General features: G+C 42.5%; 1 pseudogene; it reads right to left on the bottom strand.

Annotated features, from left to right (window-relative positions):
- Window positions 1–12,341, bottom strand: part of LOC135507522 (WD repeat-containing protein 25-like) — a 32,402-nt pseudogene that overhangs the window by 2,730 nt on the left and 17,331 nt on the right.

Here is a 12,341-nt window from a genome sequence, read left to right as displayed (position 1 = left end):
TCTATGAGAGCTCTCGGAGTCATTCTCCTTACCCTCTTCTGTGTCAATCGCTGCGAGATCCTGATCTCGTCACCCCAGTCACACTTCGTCACCGCAACGGGCAGCACAGGGTGCAGAGACACTAGCAGGCCTGCTGGTGTGAGTGCAGCCGTATTCAGCATCAGTGTGCTCTGCTGGTCGTGGAAGTGGACTGTGCCCCGTGACCAGTATGGACCCATCTGGAGAGGAAGTCACACAGCACAGCATAGGCCTCCACCTAAACCCCCATTAGCAACACACTAAAATCAATTAATAGACTATACACTGAGTGTACAAAACATTAAGGACACCTGCTCTTTCCATGACATAGACTGAACAGGTGAATCCAGGTGTAAGCTAGGATCCTATATTGATCTCCCTTGTTAAATCCACTTCAGTCAGTGTAGATGAAGGGGAGGAGACAGGTTAAAGAAGGATTTTTAAGACTTGGTGCAACTCAATAAGCTGGAGACTCATCTCCCTCACTAGCTTTAAGCTTTAAGCAAGTCAGAGCAGCTCACAGATCACTGCACCTGTACATAGCCCATCTGTAAATAGCCCATCCAACTACCTCATCCCCATACTGTTATTTATTTGATTTATTTTGCTCCTTTGAACCCCAGTATCTCTACTTGCACCCTCATCTTCTGCACATCTATCACTCCAGTGTTTAATTGCTAAACTGTAATTATTTCGCCGCTATGGCCTATTTATTGCCTTACCTCCCTCATTTTCACACACTGTATATAGACTTGTTCTATTGTATTATTGACTGTATGTTTATTCCATGTGCAACTCTGTGTTGTTGTTTGTGTCTCACTGCTTTGCTTTATCTTGGCCAGGTCGCAGTTGTAAATGAGAACTTGTTCTCAACTAGCCTACCTGGTTAAATAAAGGTGAAATAAATTAAATAAAAAATATTAGGAAAGTGTCTTTAATGTTTTGTACACTCAGTGTACATTGCAAATGGCCCAGGCTCACATTGTCCACTTTTAGTCAGACACTTGCAGTGCACAAAATAATTATAAATGTTGGCTATTCTTGCAAAACAAGTTTGCGATACTGAAGATCAAGATTGCGTTGAGGTTGTAATCCTGTACTGCCTGCCTGAGATTCCCCCTTACGCTACTATGTAAAGCCATTAGACTAGCTTGTGAAAAAGCCCTATATAAATCCAATAAATTATTATTACTGTGGCATTGCATATACAGCACAAAGTTTACTTTATTAATGATGTCATCACATGAGGTTTCAAGACATAGACTTCCCATACTATTGTGAGTAATAGGCATCTCAGTGCTGTTTTGCATATAACCCGTAAACTGGGGAAATAACATGCATAAACAAATAAATGACATGTTTATTATGCTTATGTGTAACGAATCTCCTCTTCATCTGAGGAAGAGTAAGAAGGATCAGACCAATATGCAGCGTGGTAAGTGTCCGTCATAATTTATTGACTGAACGCACAAAAACAAAATAACAAAGTGAAATGGAAGAAACAAAACAGTTCTGTAAGGTGACATCCACTAAACAGAAAATAACCACCCACAAACAAGAGTGGGAAAACAGGCTACCGAAGTATGGTTCTCAATCAGAGACAACGATTGACAGCTGCCTCTGATTGGGAACCATACCAGGCCAAACACATAGAAATACCAAACATAGAACTAAAACATCGAATGCCCACCCCAACTCACGCCCTGACCTACCTAAAATAGAAACATACAAAAGGAACTAAGGTCAGGACGTGACATTATGCTTGTTTATTGTAGCTTTTTTTTACACAACGGATCCATGTTGAAACTTTAGTGACAGCTAAACATGTTTTCTTACATTGGCATGAGAGCATGCTACGGGTTACTCACTCATTAGACAAATATTGACAGAAGAAAACTCAGCAGGTTCTTTCAATATTCATATCACACATCTGAATGTCACTTTCTCTCTGTGACTCATTAGCGTTATTGTTTCTGGGTAACCATGTTTGTTTATAGAGTACTGTAAATGACAGGCCGGAAGGACCACTGCTATCATCTATAGATCTGTGTGTGGAGCGTATGGATCTCTCACAGCCTAATCACCACTGACCTTGTGTCCCTCATACCGCCTCGTCATTCTGTATGGCCGCTGTGCAGACAATAGGGCCATGTAGTTGTCATTGGTGTGCGCTACAAAGGAGTCTTCCTTGAGGTAAAGGGCTAGGCTGGGGCACATGTACAGCTCCTGGATTCATTCAACTGAATGGTAGAAGGTCAGAGAACATTCAACTGGCTTGGCATTCATACTCAATAATACTGTATTTTCTGCCACAAAAAAAGTGTAATTGACTTAAATAGTCAATTTGGTCCAACACTTATATACATTACAGGGAGAGGAATAATTGTGTATTATGGAAGACAAAACAAGTGAGAGCTTTAAGATAGATACTGTACATTCCAGTATTAATAGTTATTTCTTTGCTCCTTAATTTAAAAAAAAAATAATTCACCTTTATTTAACCAGGTAAGCTAGTTGGTAACCTACCTGGGACCTGGCCAAGATAAAGCAAAGCAGTGCGACACAAACAACAGAGTTACACATGGAATAAACAAGCGTACAGTCAGTAACAGAATAGAAAAAAAAGAATGTATATATACACGGTGTGTGCAAATGGCGTGAGAAGGTAAGGCAATAAATAGGCCATAGTAGCGAAGTAATTACAATTTAGCAAATTAACACTGGAGTGATAGATGAGCAGATGGTGATGTGCAAGTAGAAATACTGGTGTGCAAAAGAGCAGAAAAGTAAATAAAACGATATGGGTATGAGGTAGGTAGATTCGGTGGGCTATTTACAGATGGGCTACATACAGCTGCAGCAATCGGTTAGCTGTTCAGATAGCTGATGTTTAAAATTAGTGAGGGAAATATAAGACTCCAGCTTCAGAGATGTTTGCAATTAGTTCCAATCATTGGCAGCAGAGAACTGGAAGGAAAGGCGGCCAACAAAGCAGGTGTTGGCTTTGGGGATGACCAGTGAGATATACCTGTTGGAGCGCGTGCTACGGGTGGGTGTTGTTATCGTGACCAGTGAGCTGAGATAAGGTGGAGCTTTACCTAGCAAATACTTATAGATGACCTGAAGCCAGTGGGTCTGGCGAGGTCCAGCCGACTAGAGCATACAGGTCGCAGTGGTGGGTGGTATAAGGGGCTTTGGTGATAAAATGGATGGCACTGTGATAGACTGCATCCAGTTTGCCGAGTAGGGTATATGACATCGCCAAAGTCGGGGATCGGTAGGATAGTCAGTTTTACAAGGGTGTGTTTGGAGGCTTTGTTGTGAAATAGGAAGCCGATTCTAGATTTAATTTTGGATTGGAGATGTTTAATATGAGTCTGTAAGGAGAGTTTACAGTCTAGTCAGACACCTAGGTATTTGTAGTTGTCCACATATTCTAAGTCAGAACTGTCCAGAGTAGTGATGCTAGTCGGGCGGGCGGGTGCGGGCAGCGAACGGTTGAAAAGCATGCATTTTGTTTTACTTGTTGTGACTAGGGTGGGCATTCTATGTTCCTTTTTCTATGTTTTTGTATTTCTTTGTTTTTGGCCGGGTATGGTTCTCAATCAGGGACAGCTGTCTATCGTTGTCTCTGATTGAGAAGCATACTTCGGTAGCTCTTGCCCACATGGGTTTTGTGGGTAGTTGCTTTCTGTTTTGTACCTGACGGAGCTGTTTCGGTTGTTCTTTTTGTTACTTTGTATTTAGTGTTCAGTTCTATTTAATAAATCACGAACCACGCTGCGCTTTGGTCCTCACCTTCTTCCATTGAAACATGTTTGGAGGTTAGTTAACACAGTGTCCAAAGAAGGGCCAGATGTATACAGAATGGTGTCATCTGCATAGAGGTGGATCAGGGAATCACCAGCAGCAACAGCAACATCGTTGATATATACAGAGAAAAGAGTCTGCCCGAGAATTGAACCCTGTGGCAGGCCACTCGATTTCATCTCTGCGTTATATTGGCATCGAACATGTCACCCTCCCTAGGAGAGGGGGTGACCTTGATAATTTATTGTTAAAACGAGAGGCTGCCTGGATCTTTAATTTAAAGACCCTTGCTCCCTTCGGTCTCAACGTAGACTTTGATCTGAAGCCATTCTTGTGATTATTGTGACTCTGCCATTGTTTGTAAGCTTTTGTAGTCAAATTAATTTATGATCGTATGCTATCCATTTGTTGTTTGTATGCTGTTCTTTGTATGCCATTTTAATATTTGATAATTAACCAATGATATTAGGCCACTCTTGGCCATGATTACAGACACCTGTGTCTTTTGACACACTACATAAACGAGTCATACCGCAGTGTTCGTGATTATACCCTGATGAAGACAGCTTGGCTGTCGAAAACGTTGGTAATTACATTTTTGCATCTGAGCTCTCTTTAATTTTCAAACCTCCATAGAGACTGCCAGAGGTCCGGACAACAGGCCCTCCGATTTGACACACTGAACTCTGTCTGAGAAGTAGTTGGTGAGCCAGGCGAGGCAGTCATTTGAGAAACCAAGGCTGTTGAGTCTGCCGATAAGAATATTGACAGTCGAAAGTCTTGGCCAGGTCGATGAAGACGGCTGCAAAGTACTGTCTTTTATCGATGGCGGTTATAATATTATTTAGTACCTTGAGCGTGGCTGAGGTGGACCTATGACCGGCTCAAAAACTGGATTGCACAGTGGAGAAGGTAAGGTGGGATTCAAAATGATCAGTGATCTGTTTATTAACTTGTCTTTCAAAGACTTTAGAAAGGCAGGGCAGGATGGATATAGGTCTATAAGTTTGGGTCTAGAGTGTCACCCCCTTTGAAGAGGGGGATGACCGCAGGAGCTTTCCAATCTTTAGGGATCTCGGACGATACGAAAGAGAGGTTGAACAGACTGGTAATAGGGGTTGCAACAATGGTGGCGGATGATTTTAGAAAGAGAGGGTCCAGATTGTCAAGCCCAGCTGATTTGTACAGGTCCAGGTTTTGCAGCTCTTTCAGAACATCTGCTATCTGGATTTAGGTGAAGGAGAAGCTGGGAGGCTTGGGCAAGTAGCTGTGGGGGAAGTGCGTAGCTGTTGGCTGGGGTAGGGGTAGCCAGGAGGAAAGCATGACCAGCCGTAGAGAAAAGCTTATTGAAATTCTCGATTATTGTGGATTTATCGGTGTTGACAGTAATACCTAGCCTCAGTGCAGTGGGCAGCTGGGAGGAGGTATTATTCTCCATGGACTTTACAGTGTCCCAGTTAGAGCTACAGGATGCAAAAAAAGGAGCAGATTTCCGGGCGTGGTAGAATAGATTCAGGGCATGGGTATGGTGGGGTGCGGGTACAGTGGAGGTAAACCCAGGCACCGAGTGATGATAAGAGAGGTTGCATCTCTGGATGGGCTAGTTATGCTGGGTGAGGTCACCGCATGTGTGGGAGGTGGGACAAAGGAGGTAATCTGAGGCATGTTGAGTGGGACTAGGGGCTCCGCAGTAAACTAAGACAATAATAACTATCCTAAACAACAGTGTACAAGGCATTTGACATTTGAGAAAGACATAAAGCGAGGCATAAAGCAATCACACGTGTTGATTGGGAGAGCTAGCTAAGACAACAACGGGTAAGACAACAACAGCTAATCAGCTAAGACAACAACAACAGGTAAAATGGTGATGAATGGGCAGAGAGGGTCGGTTAACTACAGTATGTTTGCACGGACAACATGGCTGAGGTGAAACAAGCTACGTCATGTCCAAAGAACTGGGAAGGTACTAACTGATAGAACTGGGGAAGTACTATCTGAAATTGTCCAATACGAAATGTTAATTTTACATCCGTTGCAAAACATTTTGTTACAGTATGCCCTACTGAACATGTCCGTGGTCTTACATACATGGTAGATCTGTTTGGAGACCTTAGCAATGGTTTGGAAGTCCCATGCGATGAGCGTGCGCACCGCAGAGTCCTGGCTGACTGAGTCACTGCTGGTCACAAACTCCCTGCCCCCGGTCAGGAATAGAATGGCCAAAGTTTGCAGAATTCCTGCTCTGTACACCCTCTGAGAAGATAATGTAGGGCATAAATAGAATAAATAAAACATGCTGGTGAAGCTTGGCTCTTCTAGCAGATATGACAATTCCATATTCTCTGCAACCTGTATTGACACCTTATCTCAGTTTGAACTCATACCAAAAAGGGGTACATTGCACCATAGAGTAGATCAGCATGCCTTGACAATGTTGTTAGCCCTATGAATTACTCTCTCTGTCTTGGTGACTGAAGAGCCACAGAGAGATCAGACCTGGGTTCAAATATCTTTCAGAGTGATTGTCTGATAGAGCCTGCTTCTAGTGCCAGATGGACAAGGTTTGCACTTTTATGGCTATTCCATTGGTTCCATTGTGAAATGATTCTAAAGAAAACAAATACTGTTTGAATTCAGATCTAACAGAAATAGGCCTACAGTGCTGGGGAGAAGAGAGGGTTAATGATGCAGCTGACCTTGCAGGTATGGGCGTCCCAAGCCTTGACTTCTGCACTGTAACCCCCAGACAGGAACACTTCGGGGTCATTGGGCTACACAGCCAAGCACATCACCTTGAACTGGTCCCCCACCTTCACGATCTGCTGTCTTGAGGAACCAAACAGAAACCTCCATAAGACCTCCCCAGAGAACCTCTAACAGACGTGTTGCAAACAGGAGACAAGTACAGAACGTTACAGCTTTGATTAAGCATATATGACAGAGAAAATGGACACAACATCATTTTGAAAGTCATTAATCAATTTGCGTCCTCTCAAATGTATAAGTATGAAACTTGAGTGGTCGTCTTTGAAGTCGAGGCGTTTATCGTTGTCACTCGCCGTCCCATACCGCCGAATTCTACCTCGGTCGACGTTATTACGCTGTCAGATTGAACGTCATGTGCAATCACCTTTATGTATGTCAGTGCACAATATCTATGTTTTTGTAATTTTCCAGGATTTGACTAATGATACAGTGGCCTTCGCGAGGATTACCATAGAGCTGCTACCATTAATCATGATCAACATGAAACTAGAAGAAAGCCTCTTTACAGGGACAATGACAGTAGCTGCTGTCCTGTAAATGTTTTTCCCGACATTTTGAAAATTCGAATAGAAATAAGATTGCTTGCTAGGGTGTATTTCCAAACAACTACCTTGTGTTCTATAAAAACTGCTGGACCTAATGACCTAAGAAAAATACTTATTTGCAAAAACCTTACAGTGTTAAATAAAAATGCATTGGTTGAAGTGTTTCCATTACCCATTCAGGCATATTACACATTAATAAATTGGCGACAGTCTGCATGCCCTCCCACCTATCTTTCATATCTCAGGTAGCCCGTAACAGCCAGCATGTATAGAATGCAATCATTTACTAATATTTGAAATATTCTAGTAATTCTCATGTGCTAATATATTGCCACTGTCCGTGCCATGGTGAAACTTGCACTCCTGTAGATATGAAATAATTGGATTGTGAAACTTGCCAGCCAACCAGAAAAGTAAGGCAAAGCACTTCAGGAATTCTTGAAAGTCAGGACAATCCTTGTCCAGCGAAGAAACATATTTATAGTTGAGAAAATTGCAAATTTAGCAAGCAGTCAGCATTTAGAATTAAATGTGGAGGGGAGCCTTATAGTTATGCTGTGACATCACGTGCCCTGCGTACCTTCAAAAGGATTTGGCAATCATCATTTATTTGAAAGACACAGTTTCCATCATAATTTATCACAATAAAGAAAGTTAAACAAAATAAAAATCCACCCCTGTCGAACGGAAAAAAATGTTGTCCATCTTAAGAAAATGTCTCTTATATCTGGTCTAAGACACTGCACCTCAGTACATAAGGTATCACTGCAGTACCTGGTTCGAATCCAGGCTGAATCACATCCGGCAGTGATTGGGAGTCCCATAGGGCAGCGCACAATTGGCCCAGCATTGTCCGTGTTTGGCTGGGGTAGGCCGTCATTGTAAATAAGAATGTGTTCTGAACTGACTTGCCTAGTTAAATAAATAAAATAAAATGTAAATATTTTACATTTACATTTAAGTCATTTAGCAGACGCTCTTATCCAGAGCGACTTACAAATTGGTGAATTCACCTTCTGACATCCAGTGGAACAGCCACTTTACAATAGTTCTAAATCATTAATAAAATTAATCCTATCCTAGGTATTCCTTGAAGAGGTGGGGTTTCAGGTGTAATCAAAGCTGTAACGTATCCCCCCAAAAATCTGTTTTTTTACACTGCTTTTGTTGAAAAGCAATCAATGGAAACATAAACCTGTCTAGTGAGGGCTTCACTCTTCAGTTTGAAAGAAGTGTGTGTGTGTGTGTTTGTGGGGGGGGGGGTAAAACAAGGAAAATTCAAGACATTTCACCTGTCCTTACAAGGAAAAATGCTATATTAGGCTTAGGGGTTAAGTTTAGAATTAGGTTAGATTTAGGGTTAGGAGTTAGGGTTCGGTTTAGTTAAAAAAAGAAAAGAGGATTTGGAAGGAAATTTGTTTTTGGATCAGCACCAGGATAGTACAACAAATATATAGTGCCTTCGGAAAGTATTCAGACCCCTTGACATGTTCCACATTTTGTTATGTTACAGCCTTATTCTAAAATGGATTAAATAAATAAAAATCCTCATCAATCTACAGACAATACCCATAAAGACAAAATGAAAACAGGTTTTTAGATTTTTTTGTGCAAATGTATTAAAAATTAAAAACAGAAATACCTTATTAACATAAGTATTCAGACCCTTTGCTATGAGACTGGAAATTGAGCTCAGGTGCATCCTGTATCCATTGATCATCCTTGAGATGTTTCTACAACTTGATTGGAGTCCACCTGTCGTAAATTAAATTGGAAAGGCACACACCTGTCAATATAAGGTCACACAGTTGACAGTGCATGTCAGAGCAAAAACCAAGCTATGAGGTCAACGGAATTGTCCGTAGAGCTACGAGACAGGATTGTGTCGAGGCACAGATCTGGGGAATGGTACCAAACTATTTATGTAGCATTGAAGGTCCCCAAGAAGTGGCCTCCATCATTCTTAAATGGAAGAAGTGTGGAACCACCAAGACTCTTCCTGGAGCTGGCCTGGCCGCCCGGCCAAACTGAGCAATTGGGAGAGAAGGGCCTGTGGTGGCCAAGAACCCGATGGTCACTCTGACAGAGCTCCAGAGTTCCTCTGTGGGGATGGGAGAACCTTCCAGAAAGACAACCATCTCTGCAGCACTCCCCCAATCAGGCCTTTATGGTAGAGTGGCCGGATGGGAACCACTCCTCAGTAAAGGGCACATGACAGCCCGCTTGGAGTTTGCCAAAAAGCAACTAAAGGACTCTCAGACCATGAGAAACAAGATTATCTGGTCTGATGAAACCAAGATTGAATTCTTTGGCCTGAATGTCATGAGTCACATCTGGAGAAAACCTGGCACCATCCCTATGGTGAAGCATGGTGGTGGCAGCATCATGCTGTGGGGATGTTTTTCAGCAGCAGGGACTGGGAGACTAGTCAGGATCAAGGGAAAGATGAACAGAGCAAAGTACAGAGAGATCCTTGATGAAAACCTGCTCCAGAGCGCTCAAGACCTCAGACTGGGGCGAAAGTTCACCTTCCAATAGGATAACAACCCTAAGCACACAGTCAAGACAACGCAGGGGTAGCGTCGTGAATGCAGGGGTGGCTTCTCTGAATGTCGTTGAGTGGCCCAGCCAGAGCCCAGACTTGAAACTGATCCAACATCTTTGGAGAGACCCTGAAAATAGCTGTGCAGCGATGCTCCCCATCCAACCTGACAGAGCTAGAGAGGATCTGCAGAGAAGAATGGGAGAAACTCCCCAAATACAGGTGTGTCAAGCTTGTACCATCATACCGAAGAAGATTCGAGGCTGTGTTCACTGCAAAAGGTGCTAAGACAAAGTACTGAGTAACGGGTCTGAATACTTACGTGAATGTGATATTTCTGCTTTTTATTTGTAATAAATTTGCAAGCATTTCTAAAAACCTGTTTTTTCTTTGTCATTATGGGGTATTGTGTTTAGATCGATGAGGATTTAAAATATATATATAATTTAGAATAAGGCTGTAACGTTAAAAAAACGTCAAGGGGTCTGACTACTTCCTGAATGCACTGTACTGTGAGCACCAAACGTTTTGGGACAGTGACACATCACTTTGGGTGACAATGACTATGGGGTTAAAGGACACACTGTCAGCTTTAATATAAGGGTATTTTCATCCATATCGGGTGTACCCTTTAGAAATGACATACTTAACTTTTTACTACTTTAATACACATAAGGGAATTTTTCCCAATACTGTTGGTCCCCTAAAATGGAGCTATGTACAAAAAGTGATGTTATTTCTAAACGGTTCAGCCGATATGGAAAAAAATACCCTAAAATTACAGTCTGACAGTCTGCAATGTAACCTCATAGTCATTGTATCATTTCAAATCCAAAGTGCTGTAGTACAGAGCCAAAACAACAACACATCTGTCACTGTGCCAATACTTTTGGAGCTCAGTGTGTGTGTGTGTGTGTGTGTGTGTGTGTGTGTGTGTGTGTGTGTGTGTGTGTGTGTGTGTGTGTGTGTGTGTGTGTGTGTGTGTGTGTGTGTGTGTGTGTGTGTGTGTGTGTGTGTGTGTGTGTGTGTGCGCACGCACGTGTGTGTATGTGTGCACGTGTGTGTGCACACGTGTGTGTGTGTAGATGAGAAGAGCCCTGCATCTGTCTCTCTCGGCTGTGAACTGATTCCCCTGGCCACTTCAATCCCCCCTGCTCTGCCCTCTCTGATCCAAAATCCAGCAAAGCAATTACCCTGTCAGTGTCCCATCCGAGACCAGGGACCAGCGCTGACACACCACCGGCAGCCACTAGCCGTATCACTATTTAGAATCAGTGTTAGCCACCGTCGCTGGCTGCTATGCTAACAACATGCCGTTTCTGTGTACTCTACAAGCCCAGGCAACACAGTTGATGGATGTTAAAACAGATTATAAAACAGACATAGGTCTACCTGATCATACGCAGACTTATTATTATTGGGGGGGTCTTTGAGGGTGACTGCCAAGTCTTGTTAGAAATAGACCTATAAACTAGAGCAGAGCTGTGTACTGCACATGTACGCTGAGTGAACAAAACATTAAGGACACCTGATTTTTCCATGACATTGACTGACCAGGTGAATCCAGGTGAAAGCTATGATCCCTTATTGATGTTACTTGTTAAATCAACTTCAATCAGTGGAGATGAAGGGGAGGAGACAGGTTAAAGAAGGATTTTTAAGCCTTGAGACATGGATTTTGTGTGTGCCATTCAGAGGGTGAGTTGGCAAGACAACAATTAAAGTGCCTTTGGTAGTAGGTATGGCAGCAGGAGCCAGGCGCTCCGGCTTGTGTCAAGAACTGCAACACTGATGGGTCTTTCAAGCTCAACAGTTTCCTGTGTGTATCAAGAATGGTCCAACACCCAAAGGATATCCAGTCAACTTGACACAACTGTGGGAAGCATTGGAGTCAACATGCTTTCAACACCTTGTAGAGATTTGGTCTAGACAATGTAGCAAAATAAGGAAAGAGTGGGTTCTGAAAATGAAATTGCCAAGACAACATTTGTGGTTGTTGGTACCGTATCCAGAACCAACCATCTTATTTGCTTTTATTTAATATTTTCATGTGCGGTTGTCTTGTCACGTCTTGAGCTATTGAGATCAATCTAATATATAAATTGCATTTTCTCTCTCCGGTTGCACATTTTGCTGAAAGCATTTATCCTGTTCAATATAGGAATGCTTTACGTGGACTTGCATCTCTTGTGGAGAGTTATGGCAGGATTTGATTTGAGGCTATAAATATTGGGCAAATTACATTGAGCAATATGCCCATGCTTCTCTCTACTGAATGGATTCCTTTGAAAACAAGCTGATTAAAACAAGACAAATTGTGTTGTTACTTTACAGCATTGGGTGTAATCGTCAACTCAGCAGAGCTTTCAAATTCATGAGGCACATATATGATTGGTAACGTTCCAAGATATTTACAACGAAGAACTGGAGCTATACAGTCATCTCAGTTATTACAATGGAGGAGGATAATACTCTAGAATAGTGGTTCCCAACCTTTTTCGGTTAATGTACCACCAAGTACATTTTGCTCTGCCCGGAGTACCCCTCATATGCATTTTACAAGTAGGCCTATGGTCTCATTAATCTTCTCAAGTACCCTCTGTGGACTGGGGTGGCAGGTGGCCTAGTGGTTAGAGCATTGGGCCAGTAACCAAAAG

The sequence above is a fragment of the Oncorhynchus masou genome, chromosome 21 (assembly GCF_036934945.1).
Source record: "Oncorhynchus masou masou isolate Uvic2021 chromosome 21, UVic_Omas_1.1, whole genome shotgun sequence".
Taxonomy (NCBI): Eukaryota; Metazoa; Chordata; class Actinopteri; order Salmoniformes; family Salmonidae; genus Oncorhynchus; species Oncorhynchus masou.
The sequence above is the reverse complement of the archived record's forward strand: the minus strand, read 5'-3'. Positions and strand labels throughout refer to the sequence as shown.